The 13,043-nt window shown below is 43.8% G+C and overlaps 1 protein-coding gene across 2 annotated transcripts in view; it reads right to left on the bottom strand.

Moving 5' to 3' along the window:
* The window catches only part of CTBP1 (C-terminal binding protein 1), a 1,555,004-nt gene that overhangs the window by 1,469,770 nt on the left and 72,191 nt on the right, over positions 1 to 13,043 (bottom strand). The gene's annotated exons all lie outside the window — the stretch shown is intronic.

The raw sequence follows: 13,043 nt of genomic DNA, 5'->3' as shown, positions 1-13,043 counted from the left end.
CACAAGTAACAAAGGGATCCCTGTGACAAAAGCAGTAACAATGCCTATCCACATAAAATAGAGTTCTGTTATATGCTGGGACACGTTCTTTGCAAGAGCACATTAACCCTCTGTGTTACTTTATGGGGAGATTAAAAATTGCCAGAAGACAAAACTCTGACCTCTCATCAGCAGCAAGATCAATCCCCAATATTATCTTTGTCTTACCAAGTCTCACAATGCTGGGAAAATAATGCTTGCTGCGCTTTGAACTGCCACTGTAGCTGAACTGTATGTGGAGTCACAGTTCTGGCTGCAGACGCTCAGACAGTGTCGCTGTCATGTGGAGACAGGAGGCAGTTGCCATTTTGGAGAGTGCGGGCAGGCCGGCACAGTGACAGAGATGATGCTCTTCTCTGCAGACTGTATGTACAGCGCTGCTGTAGATTAAAGTCATGGTGAGAGACATTTGCCTGTTAAAGGTACTCAGCACGGCCTGCTCTCACCATGACAGGACATATGGCCTGCTCTCACCCCATACACACAAGAGGCGAGCACGTGTCTAGTTTAGGAAGGAGATGTCTTGTCCTATAATTTAACATCAGAGTGCAGCAGCGCCAATTCCTGGGGGCCTGGGCCTGCAGGAATTGCCGTTACTCTTGCCAAGGTCATTCATTCAATCAATCAGTTTGCGACTCCCAGAGTGACCCACCTCTATCCCTCAAACATTGACAGCACAAGCACCTGCAAGATATCATCCCACTTCCCACACAGGTTTTGACTCCATGAGGAGCGCAACCACACAGGTCCAAAGCCCGGCAAATCTTAAACTAGACGCCACTGCCATTTCAAGGCTAAACTTTCACTATTAAGAATGCCTCATTTACAAAAAGCGATGAGCTCGTGAATCGAGCTCTCCCACACACACACACACATTCCAAAATGCGCGGGTATCAGACTTACATGCACAAATGCTGCCAGTGTCAAAAAGGCCGCTCTCTATTATTTATTATTCAGCATCGTACTTCGGACGCAGATCCAGCACTTGCGAAAAAAGTATGAACATCATGGTCTTACTTGAATACGTAACGTTAACTCTCTAAGCCAAAGTTCCTGTGTCAATCCACATTGTTTGTTAACCATTTTCTCGAACGTTGGCATTCCCCTTGGTCTGATTAAATTGATCAGAATACTCCTCCCAGACTAGCATTGTCAGACTGTATCTCGGCTCCCCGCACCGCACAAGGCCTCTCATGAGCAGCCATGACGCTGGGTTTATGCGTAGGCACCGCACTGACTGCCACTTAGTTTATAATGCGGTGGACGCCGGCCAGCGACTCGGACAGCACAATGGTGTAGTTGGAGTCATGACAAAGATGGGCTGCGCATGTCTTGGGAGAGGAGCATAGTGTGCAGGCTTGCGAGGGGGTGGATGAGCTGGTGTGGGTGGGGTGGATGAGCATGTGGGGGGTGGAGGTGGATGAGCTGGCGCAGGGCTAGGTGGATGAGCTGGCAGGGGGGGGATTGATGAGTTGGCCCGGGAGGCATTCAAAACTTTCAAAAAACAAGCATTGGCCGCGCGGCAGTAAAGCTGCGCGGCAGTGAAAGTGGCAGCATGGGGAGGGGGCATGGGCAATTTCCTTTCGGGAGCGTGCAGCCATATAGCGCCACCTTATGGTGCTGCGCACTTCCGAAAGAAAATCGCCAAGATGTGCATGAGTTGCATTGCAAGCAATGCAACGCGTGCACTTCTTTGATGAAAAAGCTCTGCCAATGGCATTAGGTCCCCTCCTATGCAACGGATGCGCGTTGCGTAGGACGAGACCTAAAAAGGCCACAAACAGTTAGGGCTTGTCTATTTTAGCTATTAAAAGTGATGGTGCCACCTGCAACACCAATGTCATAGATCTGTGGTTCTTAACCTGTGCCCTGGAAATTCCTGGGGGCCTGCAAGGCCTACTCAAGGGGTCGGCAATTGCTTAAAAAATTAAACAACATTAACAGATTAATGAAGTACATAGACACATAAGGAAGCAAAATATTAAATTACAAGTGTTCTTTAATTATAAAGGAATTTAAAATTGGAGAATAAAAATTAAGCTGGTATCACTCCTCCCATCAATAAAAACAGAATCTGGCAGGATGATCGGTAGCCTTAATTTAATTCAGAAAATCTCCACCTCTCCCATTAAAATTTAGTTTTTTTATATATGTATGTGAAGACAAAAATAGTTAGTTAATCATTTATGTATTTGTTTGAGGAATGCCTGTTTCTGCATTTGTATGTATTGTTTGAGGTTCAAATAATCGAAAGCGCTTTGCCTAGAGTCCCAGGCTTCCCATTATGTCTCAAGGGGGTAGATGGGAGGGGACAACAGATTATAACAATAATTTAGTGGGGGTCCCTCGATTCCAGTAATGAATAAGGGGGGACCACAGAATAAAAAAGGTTGAGGAAAGCTGCCCTAGATGGAAATACTAGGTGAAAAGAGGAAGAGGGCAAAGCATGTAGAACATATATGTTGTATCTCCTATCACAACAATTCACGACGGGTCAAAACCCTCCATTTTTATATTCTTACGTTCAACATGAGCCAGATAATTTCCTAGTAAATAACCTCCCCGACTGTTCTGATGGATGAGAGCAATAGCACAGACAGCAAGGGATGGTGGGTGTCTGAAGAGATGTGTATTCGAGGGAAAATGGGGACTGATAATACAGCCTTGTACACATCAGATATATGCACATAAGTGAAATCTAGGATTTAAGAAGCAGAGATGGGATGCCCCTGGTTCAAATCTAGCCTATTTGGCACATTCTTAGGAGAAATCTCTAAAGTAACATCCCACCACAACAGACAGTATGTAGGCCTCAGCATACAGTTAAGGAGGCTGAATGGGCGGAGTAGGAATGCTTCTGCCTGAGCAGTTGCGACACGCATCAATCAGCACTGTGGGCATGTTTGTATTGCGGAGGTGGAGTTTAGTTTTCTATCAAACTGCTTTCACCAGCACTAATATGGACTCACTTAGAAGAAGGATCAATTTAACATTGTGCTCAATTAAAACAAGGCCAGAAACCTAGAGCTATCCCTCGAATAGTAACCAATGAGAAAGAGGAGGTAGACTGCCCAGAAACAGGCAACATTTGATCAGGACTTTTTGGACCAGTCCCAAGGCCCAGCTGACAGATCTGTTGTGAGAATATGATTGAGGAGAAACTGTCTGCAAGATATCACAGGACCTAAGAAGATAATATATTACCATTCATAACATCTATCAAATAATCTCTCTATTATTAACCATTGCTTTGACAAAATAACCTCTAAAGCACCATTACCTTGATTGCCTTTCCATTGTACATCATTACTTTGTCACAGCGTAAAAGAGAGAAAATACTTAACATTCATTTATTTTAATGGAATTTAATTAAAGGAAATATATATTACTTCTGACCCTATTTAAAGTACAATTAAAAAAATATTACATTGCATAGACTGGAATAACTGCAATTACTTTGGATATTATTAAAACAATCAAACAAGCATTGAATTAATCTGAGATCAAATAAAATGTATAAAATATTAATTTTAGGTTAAAGTAAGTGAAATGTATTAAAGTGTTCAGAGTAATTAATAAACACTTCTTAGTATTAGGATTGTCAAGATGGTTAGGGTAAAGTTCATGTATATTTAAAAATGCATGTATTTAACATTAATTAGGGTTAGCATTCTAGTTAGGGTGAGGGTTCCTTAACAAAATTTAATTTAAAATAGTTCTGAGTATTAGAACATAACAGGGAGAGTGTTAGGGTTTGCAGTAGGGCTAGGGTATATTTTTAATTTCAAATATTTGATACCAAAATAACTGAATATATTCCATATTGACAAGGGACATTTTAGCATTAAGCAGTAGTCTCAGCATAAAGATCAACACGAGATAATGTTGGGGAATTTAACATTTATTAAATAAAAACAATATGTTTACTAACTGAGAAGAAGTGAACGTTTTACGGTAAAAGTATGAGGTGACAGCAGGAGAGGTAGTGGTAGGTATCCTCAACCCGTAAGCATGTACATTAATCAGTCCTAGGAGCCCAAAACATAATGCCTAATTGGTGAGCCAATCCTCCTGTTCTGCCCACCTGAACAACTGTCTGGGAAATTAAGTAGTTATTAGAGATGATATAGGTTGGAGTTTGTGGTTTAGGAATTGTAATGTTAAGGAAAATAATTCTATATTACTTGGGTACTGCAAAAGACTCCTATTAAGAGGGTGGTGTGTTTTGAGGAGTGGATTAACAGTTGGGCAGTATAGTCAGTGCAGAGAGATGACATTTAGCTAGTTAGAGCACTGTTTGATGCAAGACAATGGAGGCCCGAAGGTGTGGTAGTGAAACAAAATGTAGAGACTAGAGAATAGAAAAGTCTCCAATGGATTTGGAGAAAATTCTAGTCTGGATTGGAGAAAATTCTAGTCTGATCTGATCCACATGTGTTACTGTTTGGCTAAATATGCATTGTTTTGGGTGAATGTCCGGATATCCTATTACATTTAAAAGCATACACGTTCAAGCATCGCCCCTCAAGGTACCATAACCAGTATGTTTATCATGAGCAAGAAGGTGCTCCGTAAAACAACACACTGGCCCTTTTTTACTAGTCTACTCTTAATTTGTAATATGTGCTGTAACTGCTTATACTGGACATTTCGTAATTATGAGTTTTGTGATAAACATTGGCAGTTCAAACTTGCTGAAATGTAGGAGTAAAAATACCAGTTATTTATCAGGACATGCAGATTTTGGTGTGATAAGCACCAAAATCCATATGATATTCCTAAAAACTCTTAATTGGTTGAGCTTTATATCACCCTATCAATTACAACTCAGTGTAGTCGGGTTTTATCTGGTGTGATAAAGATCACACCAATTACCTTCTTCTTGGTACGGACTGCAGCGACTGCATGCCTCAATTTATGGTTAGGTTAGAAAATAACGCATCCACTTTAGGTTTTCCATGGCCCCTTTCGCGCAGATCAAACAGGGGCCTAAAAATGGGAGGTCCCAAAAATGATATTCCTCATTTGAAGTACATTAGGATTCTGTGCACCTTGTTAAAGGAAAAAAACAGCAGAACAGAATTACAACAAACATGGCATTTAAACAGAACCTTACTCAAAGAAGAAAGGCTTTAGCTTGCTTGGCTGTTAATCTGTTCAGTAGTTTTTGAGAAATTGACATTTAAAAACTGTTCCACTGGGCCATGAAGAGGTTATATTTTACAACTTTGCGAATCATCCACGGATTTGCAAAACCATTGGATAAGAAAGCTTTTTCTCCCGCCATGCATTGATAATTTGTGAAACCGCCAGTCTGATCGGTTGGTCATAAATGAAAAATGTATGCTGCGACTGCCAAAACATGATGCACCGAGAATCCAGAGTGGGTCCAAATGGTGTGTAAATCGAGCACAGATTCGCAAATACAGCGCTCCTCCACTCCTCCCAACCCTCCCACCAAATACAAAACAGAAGGCAAGGTAGTATTTAGTTCGAACCTGCTACGCTTTTCCAATACCAACAACATGGCTGGCAGCCACACGGTGCGAGCCGGGAGCAGGGCCTGGCTGCAATCCAGTCCCAGGGCAACCCTGTTCAACAAGGCCCTCTGGTCCACCCCTGCTGCGCTGCTCACTGTTGAATGCCTTGAACAACTGGAGTTGACTGCAAGTTTGACATAGGGTATTGCATCTGGTGTGCGAGTTATGGTTCACATAGGTACTGCAGGAGTTATGGATTGTGGCCCTTATTATAATTTAAAGTCGAGTGGTTTTAGTCTTAATTTGTAAAGATTATATATATATATATATATATATATATATATATATATATATATATATATATATTCCAACGAGAACGAAAGCTACAGGTGGCAGTGTCTCTGGCTAAGTATGGGCCAGAGTAGGGAGAAGGCTGACTATCTGTACTCCCAGAGGGACCTGCAAGGTTAAGCAGAAAGACGCAACACAACCACTTACACATCCAGTAAGGGAATCCCGAGAAATATCCAATCTCTGATGAAGTCCCTTGTTGGGACGAAATGCGTTCACGGAGCTGCAGTTTGATGTTGTGAGGAATAAAGAAATGTTTCGTGGATATCATATCATGGCTCCTGCGTTATATTGGATCTATAAGAAGAGCCCATTCTTGACCTTGTTGGCTGCTGAGGGGGGGCAGGACGCTAAGCGGCAGCCTTCATTGCGGCCGTGACGCTGCCAACGCTTTCTCTGCTGAGCCAGGAGGCACATAAAGACCACCAGAGGCTGCCGCAGCGCGGGGCGTGGGCAGGCCAGTCTGCTCCCATCATCGGCCAGCAGAGGCTGGGCCAACCCTCTTTCAACCAATACTATTCGTGAGGTCCGAAGCGAGTGCCCATTTATAATACTTTAATTGACAAGAACAGGCCCTAAGCATTCAAGGTGGGGAAACGTATTGGGACATTGCCTGCGCGCCTCGCTACCACCAGCATTGACCGCATGTTGGAAAGGGTTTTTAGAATGGTGTATAGTGAGATTGAACGAAGCGACTTTTGTCCTTGGGAAAAGAGGCCCTACAGAACGGTCTCTTAGTTGGAGGGGCTCTAGGTGATTTTACACCTGCACCAAGTACTGTAGTCTGCATTCCCCTGCGTCAGAGATCCGGTCCTAACAACACAGTACTTTCTAGGGGGGAGTCCAAAAGGACATGATACTGCTGAGTCACGACTGACTACAGGAACACCAATAACCATTACAGTCCCAGTGGCTAAGCGCAAAAGCAAGACTAGGAAGCCTATCTGTTTAAAGAGGAAACAATCCACTCAACCCGCACCAGTTTGCCCTCGTGGATACAGCTCTCAACAAATGTTAGCATCCCAGAAGTTACATCAAAAGGGAAGACCGAGGCGGAGGCGGTATTTGGGGCACCTGACCACGGGGTTTTAGGGATACTTTTAACACTGTTATTGACACTGTCTCTGCACGGATCAATGATGTGATAGACATGACATTTACATCCTTATGGAAGTGTCTAGGCCACTTGGATATCCTTATGAACAAGAAGAGTCAACAGGAGACAACCCAAACTATTGCTATCACGGGAAGGGATCAATCAGAACACAAAGGGCTCTGCTTAATATTATTAATATTAACCTCTCCCTCATCACCCCTTGCCTGTCCTCTGGTCCTCTAGTTGGAAGCTCATGCAGAACATGTAGCCAAGTCAGAGAGAGTTTTCTACCTAAGGCTAATGCAGGGTTAGAACATCCCTCCACAAATAACGGTCCATCACACGTGGTTGGGAATTCTCCAAACATGCCCCCCCAACCTTCCTTTTGAACATGCCATTTGTTCAGTTGGTGAGCACCCACATTTAGGCAGATCAAGCACTAATGCGCTTGAAACTCGGTGTAGAAATCTTCCTGGGCTTAATAAGGATGTCTTGGGATTGCCACAAGCAGCTTGTCCCTATGTCTAGGTGTTGGCAGGGGTACCAACCCTTAAGAAGGAACACATGGAAACCTTGGACCAACTGCGCAATAAATGCATGGATTGGGTATTCAAATATAGGAGGTTTAATGTGCCAAACATGAATGAAATCATCATGGTACGAAAAGAAGGGTGGGTGGGTGTCTCACCAAAGAACATAGAAGGGGACTGTATGGTGAATAATTTACGTACACCATCTATGGTAGGATCATTATTGAGGGTACAGGAGGATACAACCACTAACCCCACGCACATCTGGTCACTTCCGTTGTGTTACTTTTATAAACAGATTCCTGGCCCTCCTAAGCAAGAGCCTGCCTTTTCAACTGTATATAACAGATTCTCAGCATTGTCTGATCTGGACACCCAGGACTGGCTTTTGCCATCACTGGAAATTAATTATGCTTACCCCATAAAAAAAGCTCCCCCACTATCAACCGAGATATGTAACCATGCTGCTCTAACTAAGGCTTCCATTGAACAGATTTAAACATTATGTTTGGAATGTTGCTGGTTTACAGTCAAAAATAAATTTACCGAATTGGCTAGAACTGGTGAGACAGCAGGACATTCTTATGTTCCAGGAGACCTGGGCCACACAAGATTTATATATTGAAGGGTTTGAATGTTTTAACACTGTTGCTCCAATTCCCAAACTAGGCCGACCATCGGGTGGCCTTTCAATTTGGATAAATATCGCTGCAGGAGGTAGTGCCAAAGTCCTACATACAAAAAGTGACACATTTCAAGCCCTAATATATAAAAGGGGAATATCTATTTGTCTACTCAATTTTTACAATAACAATTTTTATACCACACCTAATCCAAATTGTATTCATTTATTCAATTTGGTTACCAACTTACAGTATCGTAATTGATTTGATAACATGGCTGGCATTTGTTTGGGGGGCGAATTTAATGCCAAGATGTCCAAGGAAATAAACTGCAACTATAGGGCCAGGCAGTAGAGTGCAAACTTGTATTGGGGGCGAGGAACTAAGGGAACACCTGCAAAATCACAATTTAATCAATGTTATGGAAATTGCTGCAACAACTAATAATAATAATTCCCCAGAGCCAACGTTCAAAGACGGGGCAGTGCCAAACCTATAGATTATGTCTTTATCCCACCTACGCTTGAGGGCTGCTTATTGAAAGCCGAGGTTAACCCTACTAGCCATGGTGACCACAATCCAATTAAAATAGTATTGAGATTCTCTCCCAGGCCGACATACAAAAACAAGCATTTGCAATGCAATAGGATCGCATTTGCGCAAGTTTGAGCTATTGACATTGCAAATAACGCCTTTTATTTTTGTTTTTAAAACATAAATAAAAGGCATTGTCATTTACAATGCAAATGGCTAAAACTCGCATAAATGCGAGACCTATTGCATTGCAAATGCTTGTACGCTTGAGAGCGCTTTGTTACCAGGCCGGTGCCCACCCGGCATTTGCACTTTATCTAATTATTTACGGGACCCGTTTTTAGGTCCCTTGCGAGTGCCCACCTCGCATATATAATTATATTTTAATTCGAGGGTGCCTACCTCTCTTGCCCCCGAAAGATATCACCGCCGCAGCCCTGCTCCGTGAAAACCGGAAGTCAGGCACTTTTGCACGAGACGGGGGCGGGGCCTGTAATCCGGCAGGAAGTCCCGCCCGCCGCCGCCGAGGAAGAAGTGAAGCCGGCCGACTGATGGCCTCTCCGCAGCCCGGGGCTCCCATGAGTTGAGGAGAGTCCCGGGGCTGCCAACAGCAAAACAGCCAGAGTGTTGCGGGGCTCCCAGGTGCTGGAGGGAGCCCCGGAAGTGAAGTCCTGCCCCCTCGTGCCGCGACGAGACGAGACTGCCGCAGAGAGGAGCCCGATCCCCAGCAACAGCCCGGTGTGTGCCCGACCAGCGCTGCAGAGGAGACACGGAACACGCCGAAAGAGCCCGGTGAGTGAGAGGGGGGGTGTACGCACATGTGTCTGTGTGTGTTCGAATGTGTCTGTGCGTGTGTCTGTGCACGTGGGTCTGCGTGTGTGTATGCAGTGTGTGTGTGCCTGTGTATGCGTGTGGCTGTGTATGTGCGCATGCGTGAGTGTGGAGTGTGTTTGCGCATGGGAATGAGGCACGAGAGGGGCACGGCGCCGTGCGCGCCCTCGAGGAGGAATCTGAGACAGCGAGGCTCGTGCCTGAACGCTGTCTCACATTCCCCCAAACACGCCGGCAATAGGTGCTTCGCGCTCGACCTAAAAAGTGTGGTGCCAGGAATCTGGCCCCCTCCCTCGAATGACAACTTAAAATTGGTTTGGAGAGGTGTTAATAACACGGACCTATTCTACACAATGGCAAGGGACTCAGAATTATTGACTCCTGCTTGTCAACACAGGACCATAACCCCAAGGTAATGAGCACCTTACGCGGCGTTTTTGAAAGACTAACACGCAAGGAGACTTCGGACCGGGTGCTGGGTGGCGTTATTTCGTTCTACCTCATAATTTGTGACATCCTGTGACACATTTCATAGTGTTTACCCGAATTTAACGTATGACGCGCTGAGACCTGACTATTATACGTTTTTGAAAAAGATTCATTGGAATTTATATTCCAGCGTCAGGATCGTTTCCTTGCTCCATGTACACTTGAACTTTATAGATCTAAATAGAAAACGGGCGGACTGCACCACTCTTAGACAGCTTTAATTCGCCATCAACGATTCTGAGTCCGCTATTTTTGGGACATCATATTGCAGTTCCGTTGACGTTAAAATATATTTTTGCCCGGAGTGGGCGAAACGCGTTGGCTGTCATTTCTGTCAAGATATTATTTGAAGACTGCAATAAAAAAAATATTTGAAGAACAACCTGAAGGACCGCTACTCTTTTTGTGAACATATATGATAACTTTTTTGAACATTAACTTGTTCTGTGTACTGTATTCCGAATTGTTGCCTCTCTGTTCTCTATTTTTGTTTGTATAATTATGGTTCTTTAGCAGTGGACCTAAGAGGTGGGCAACTATGGTAAATAAGGTTTTGCCTTGACTGAGTGTGTATATACCAGGGTAGTGCAACTGTCGATTCCTACTGCTATTTTTCTGTTTGTTTTAATCGGCACCTTTATTAAACTCTGTGAGGCAATCAAATCTGTATCAAAACCCATTATCACAGCACAACACGGACCAAGATGGTTCAATAATGATTGTTCAGCGATCAACAGACAGTTACATAAGGCCCTGTCAACTGACCCACGGTGTTATCCTCCTATTAAATCACTTAGGCAGAAGTACAAGTTAGCTATTTCCCTAAGGAAGGAGGAATTATTCAAAGAATGCTGGGAAGCCCTTGCCAAAGCTGCCACTCTAAAGAATGGGAATTGTTTTTGAGCTGCTGTCAAGGATATGAGATCTATAGGTCAATCACTGTCCCCGATAAGTTGTAACATAACTAGTGAGGCGGGGAGGCCCATTGCTCTATGATTTATTCAGCCCCTGTTCAGGATGATGATCCCTTTGAGTATCGGGCACCCATTGAGATCTCAATACCCCTACCTTTTGAGGAAGCTATTCAACAAAGTTTGGGTAATAAAGCCCCAGGGCCTGTTGGCCTGCCCATCGACCTTATTAAAATTCAAACCCGACTTCTGGGTGCCGCTTGGACTAAATGTTTTTAATAACCTAACCAATGCCCGGATACCAAGCACCTGGTCAACTAGTATTGTTGTTCCGATTTTTAAAAAGGGCGACAGCTCCCAACCAAGTTAATACAGACAGATTTCTTTGTGAGATAATACTTTGAAAATTCTGGGGAGGGTCCTATACAACAAGATTAAAACATGGACTGAGGAAGATTGTAATCCTAGCATGGTTGTAAAATACTGTCGGTACAATCGAACAATGCCTAAATCTTAACTTGATCATTGGGAAGTATACCATAGCCCAGAGATCACCAATATACCTGGCTTTTATGGAACTCACCTCAGCTTTTGATTTTGTTAATCGGTCACAAATATGGTCCATTCTTTTAGAACATGGTTCAGATGAGGTTTTAGTTCATTTGTTAGTTTACTTACATAAGGATTTGAAAGCCCGGGTCAGGATTAATAAGGGTGTGGAGGTTTTCTAAAGACAGAGTTCGTAGAGGGGTCATGAAGGGATAGGTCTTGCCCCTCTCCTTTTTATTTCATACATTATTGATCTACATAAGTCTTTGACAGTACTCACCAACGATGTCCCTAGAATTATTGGCACCAGACTCCCCGCCTTATTATATGCCTATGATGCGCTTCTAATGGGCCATACACCAAATGCCCTACGCACCTTAGTGCAGTGTTTTGTGGATTTTATGGCCAGTTTAGACTTGTGCACCAATTAAAAAAAATCTTTTATAATGGCCTGTGGGCCGAGAAAGTATTTTTTAGACTCCATTTCCATGGGAAACCACAGTTTACAACAGACTGGCGCTTTTCCCTATCTAGGGTTGGGTTTTGCTGCTAACGGTTGTTGGTCTGATCATGTGGCGTACAATAGGAATACGTTCTCTAAAGCCACCAACTTGATGCTTGGTCTTCCTCAGCCAAAGAGGACGGGGCAATTTTGAAAATGAGTACCTAACAATGTATACCCATAGCAACTTATGGCGCAGAGGTTTGGGGTTTCTGAAAGAGCAACAGCATCCAGTGCGAAGAAAACAGATTTTGTCGGAAACTCTTGGGAGCTCCAATCTCCACGTCCCAATATGTTTGCCATAGTGAATTTAAAATTCTATGTCAGGACCGGAGGCGAGGATTATGCTTTATCTTTCTTTACTTTAATGACAGCAGCCATTTTAAAGTCAACAAACAACAACTATTCCCATGATACATCAGGAATATCAGAAAAAACAGAGTGTCCATATCCAGAGCGTCCCCTGTTCTCTGCTCTAATCACAGGTCCCTGAGGTGCTGGTAGTCCTCCTTCAGTGTCAAATCTCCCTCTTTTTCTTTGCTGCTGCAGCCAAGATAAGTCACGTTTTCATTTTCTCTCAGTGGTTCATGAAATACTCTTTGCCGTTTGTTGTGCTATTTAAATGCCAGGATGCCAGTCTGCTTAATCGCTATTGACGTTGGATTGCTTATTGCTGGTCTTGTGCGATGCTTGCTGGTTTTGTTCTGGTTTCCCCTCAGATGCTTCCGGAGCCTTCGCGCTCTGTGTTCTGACGCGCGCTGGCGGTTGACCTTCACGTGCGCCGTTTACTTGAGATTGTTTTTGTGTGTTGCTTTCATTTCGGTCTATTTCTGTGCCATTTTTCTGAGGTAATTTAGAGCGAGTCAGCCGCTACTCGGCTGACTCGTTCTACGGCCGCGGGAGTGTTCCTCCCTAGTTTCGGCATGTTTGGTGCGGCTCGCTGTGTGTAGTTTCACAGATAGAGAACACGTATCTGCGTTATCCGCGCTGCGTGCTTTCCTGGGATTCCGCGTATTCCATTTGTTTGAATCTCGGATTGCACAGCAGTGAAGGAGCCTCCACCTGTCCTTACACCGATTACGGTATGTTTTCTGCCATTAGACAGCTC

The sequence above is a fragment of the Lissotriton helveticus genome, chromosome 2_2 (assembly GCF_964261635.1).
Source record: "Lissotriton helveticus chromosome 2_2, aLisHel1.1, whole genome shotgun sequence".
NCBI lineage: Eukaryota > Metazoa > Chordata > Amphibia > Caudata > Salamandridae > Lissotriton > Lissotriton helveticus.
Note: the sequence above shows the minus strand (reverse complement) of the source record. Positions and strands in the feature narration are given on the sequence as shown.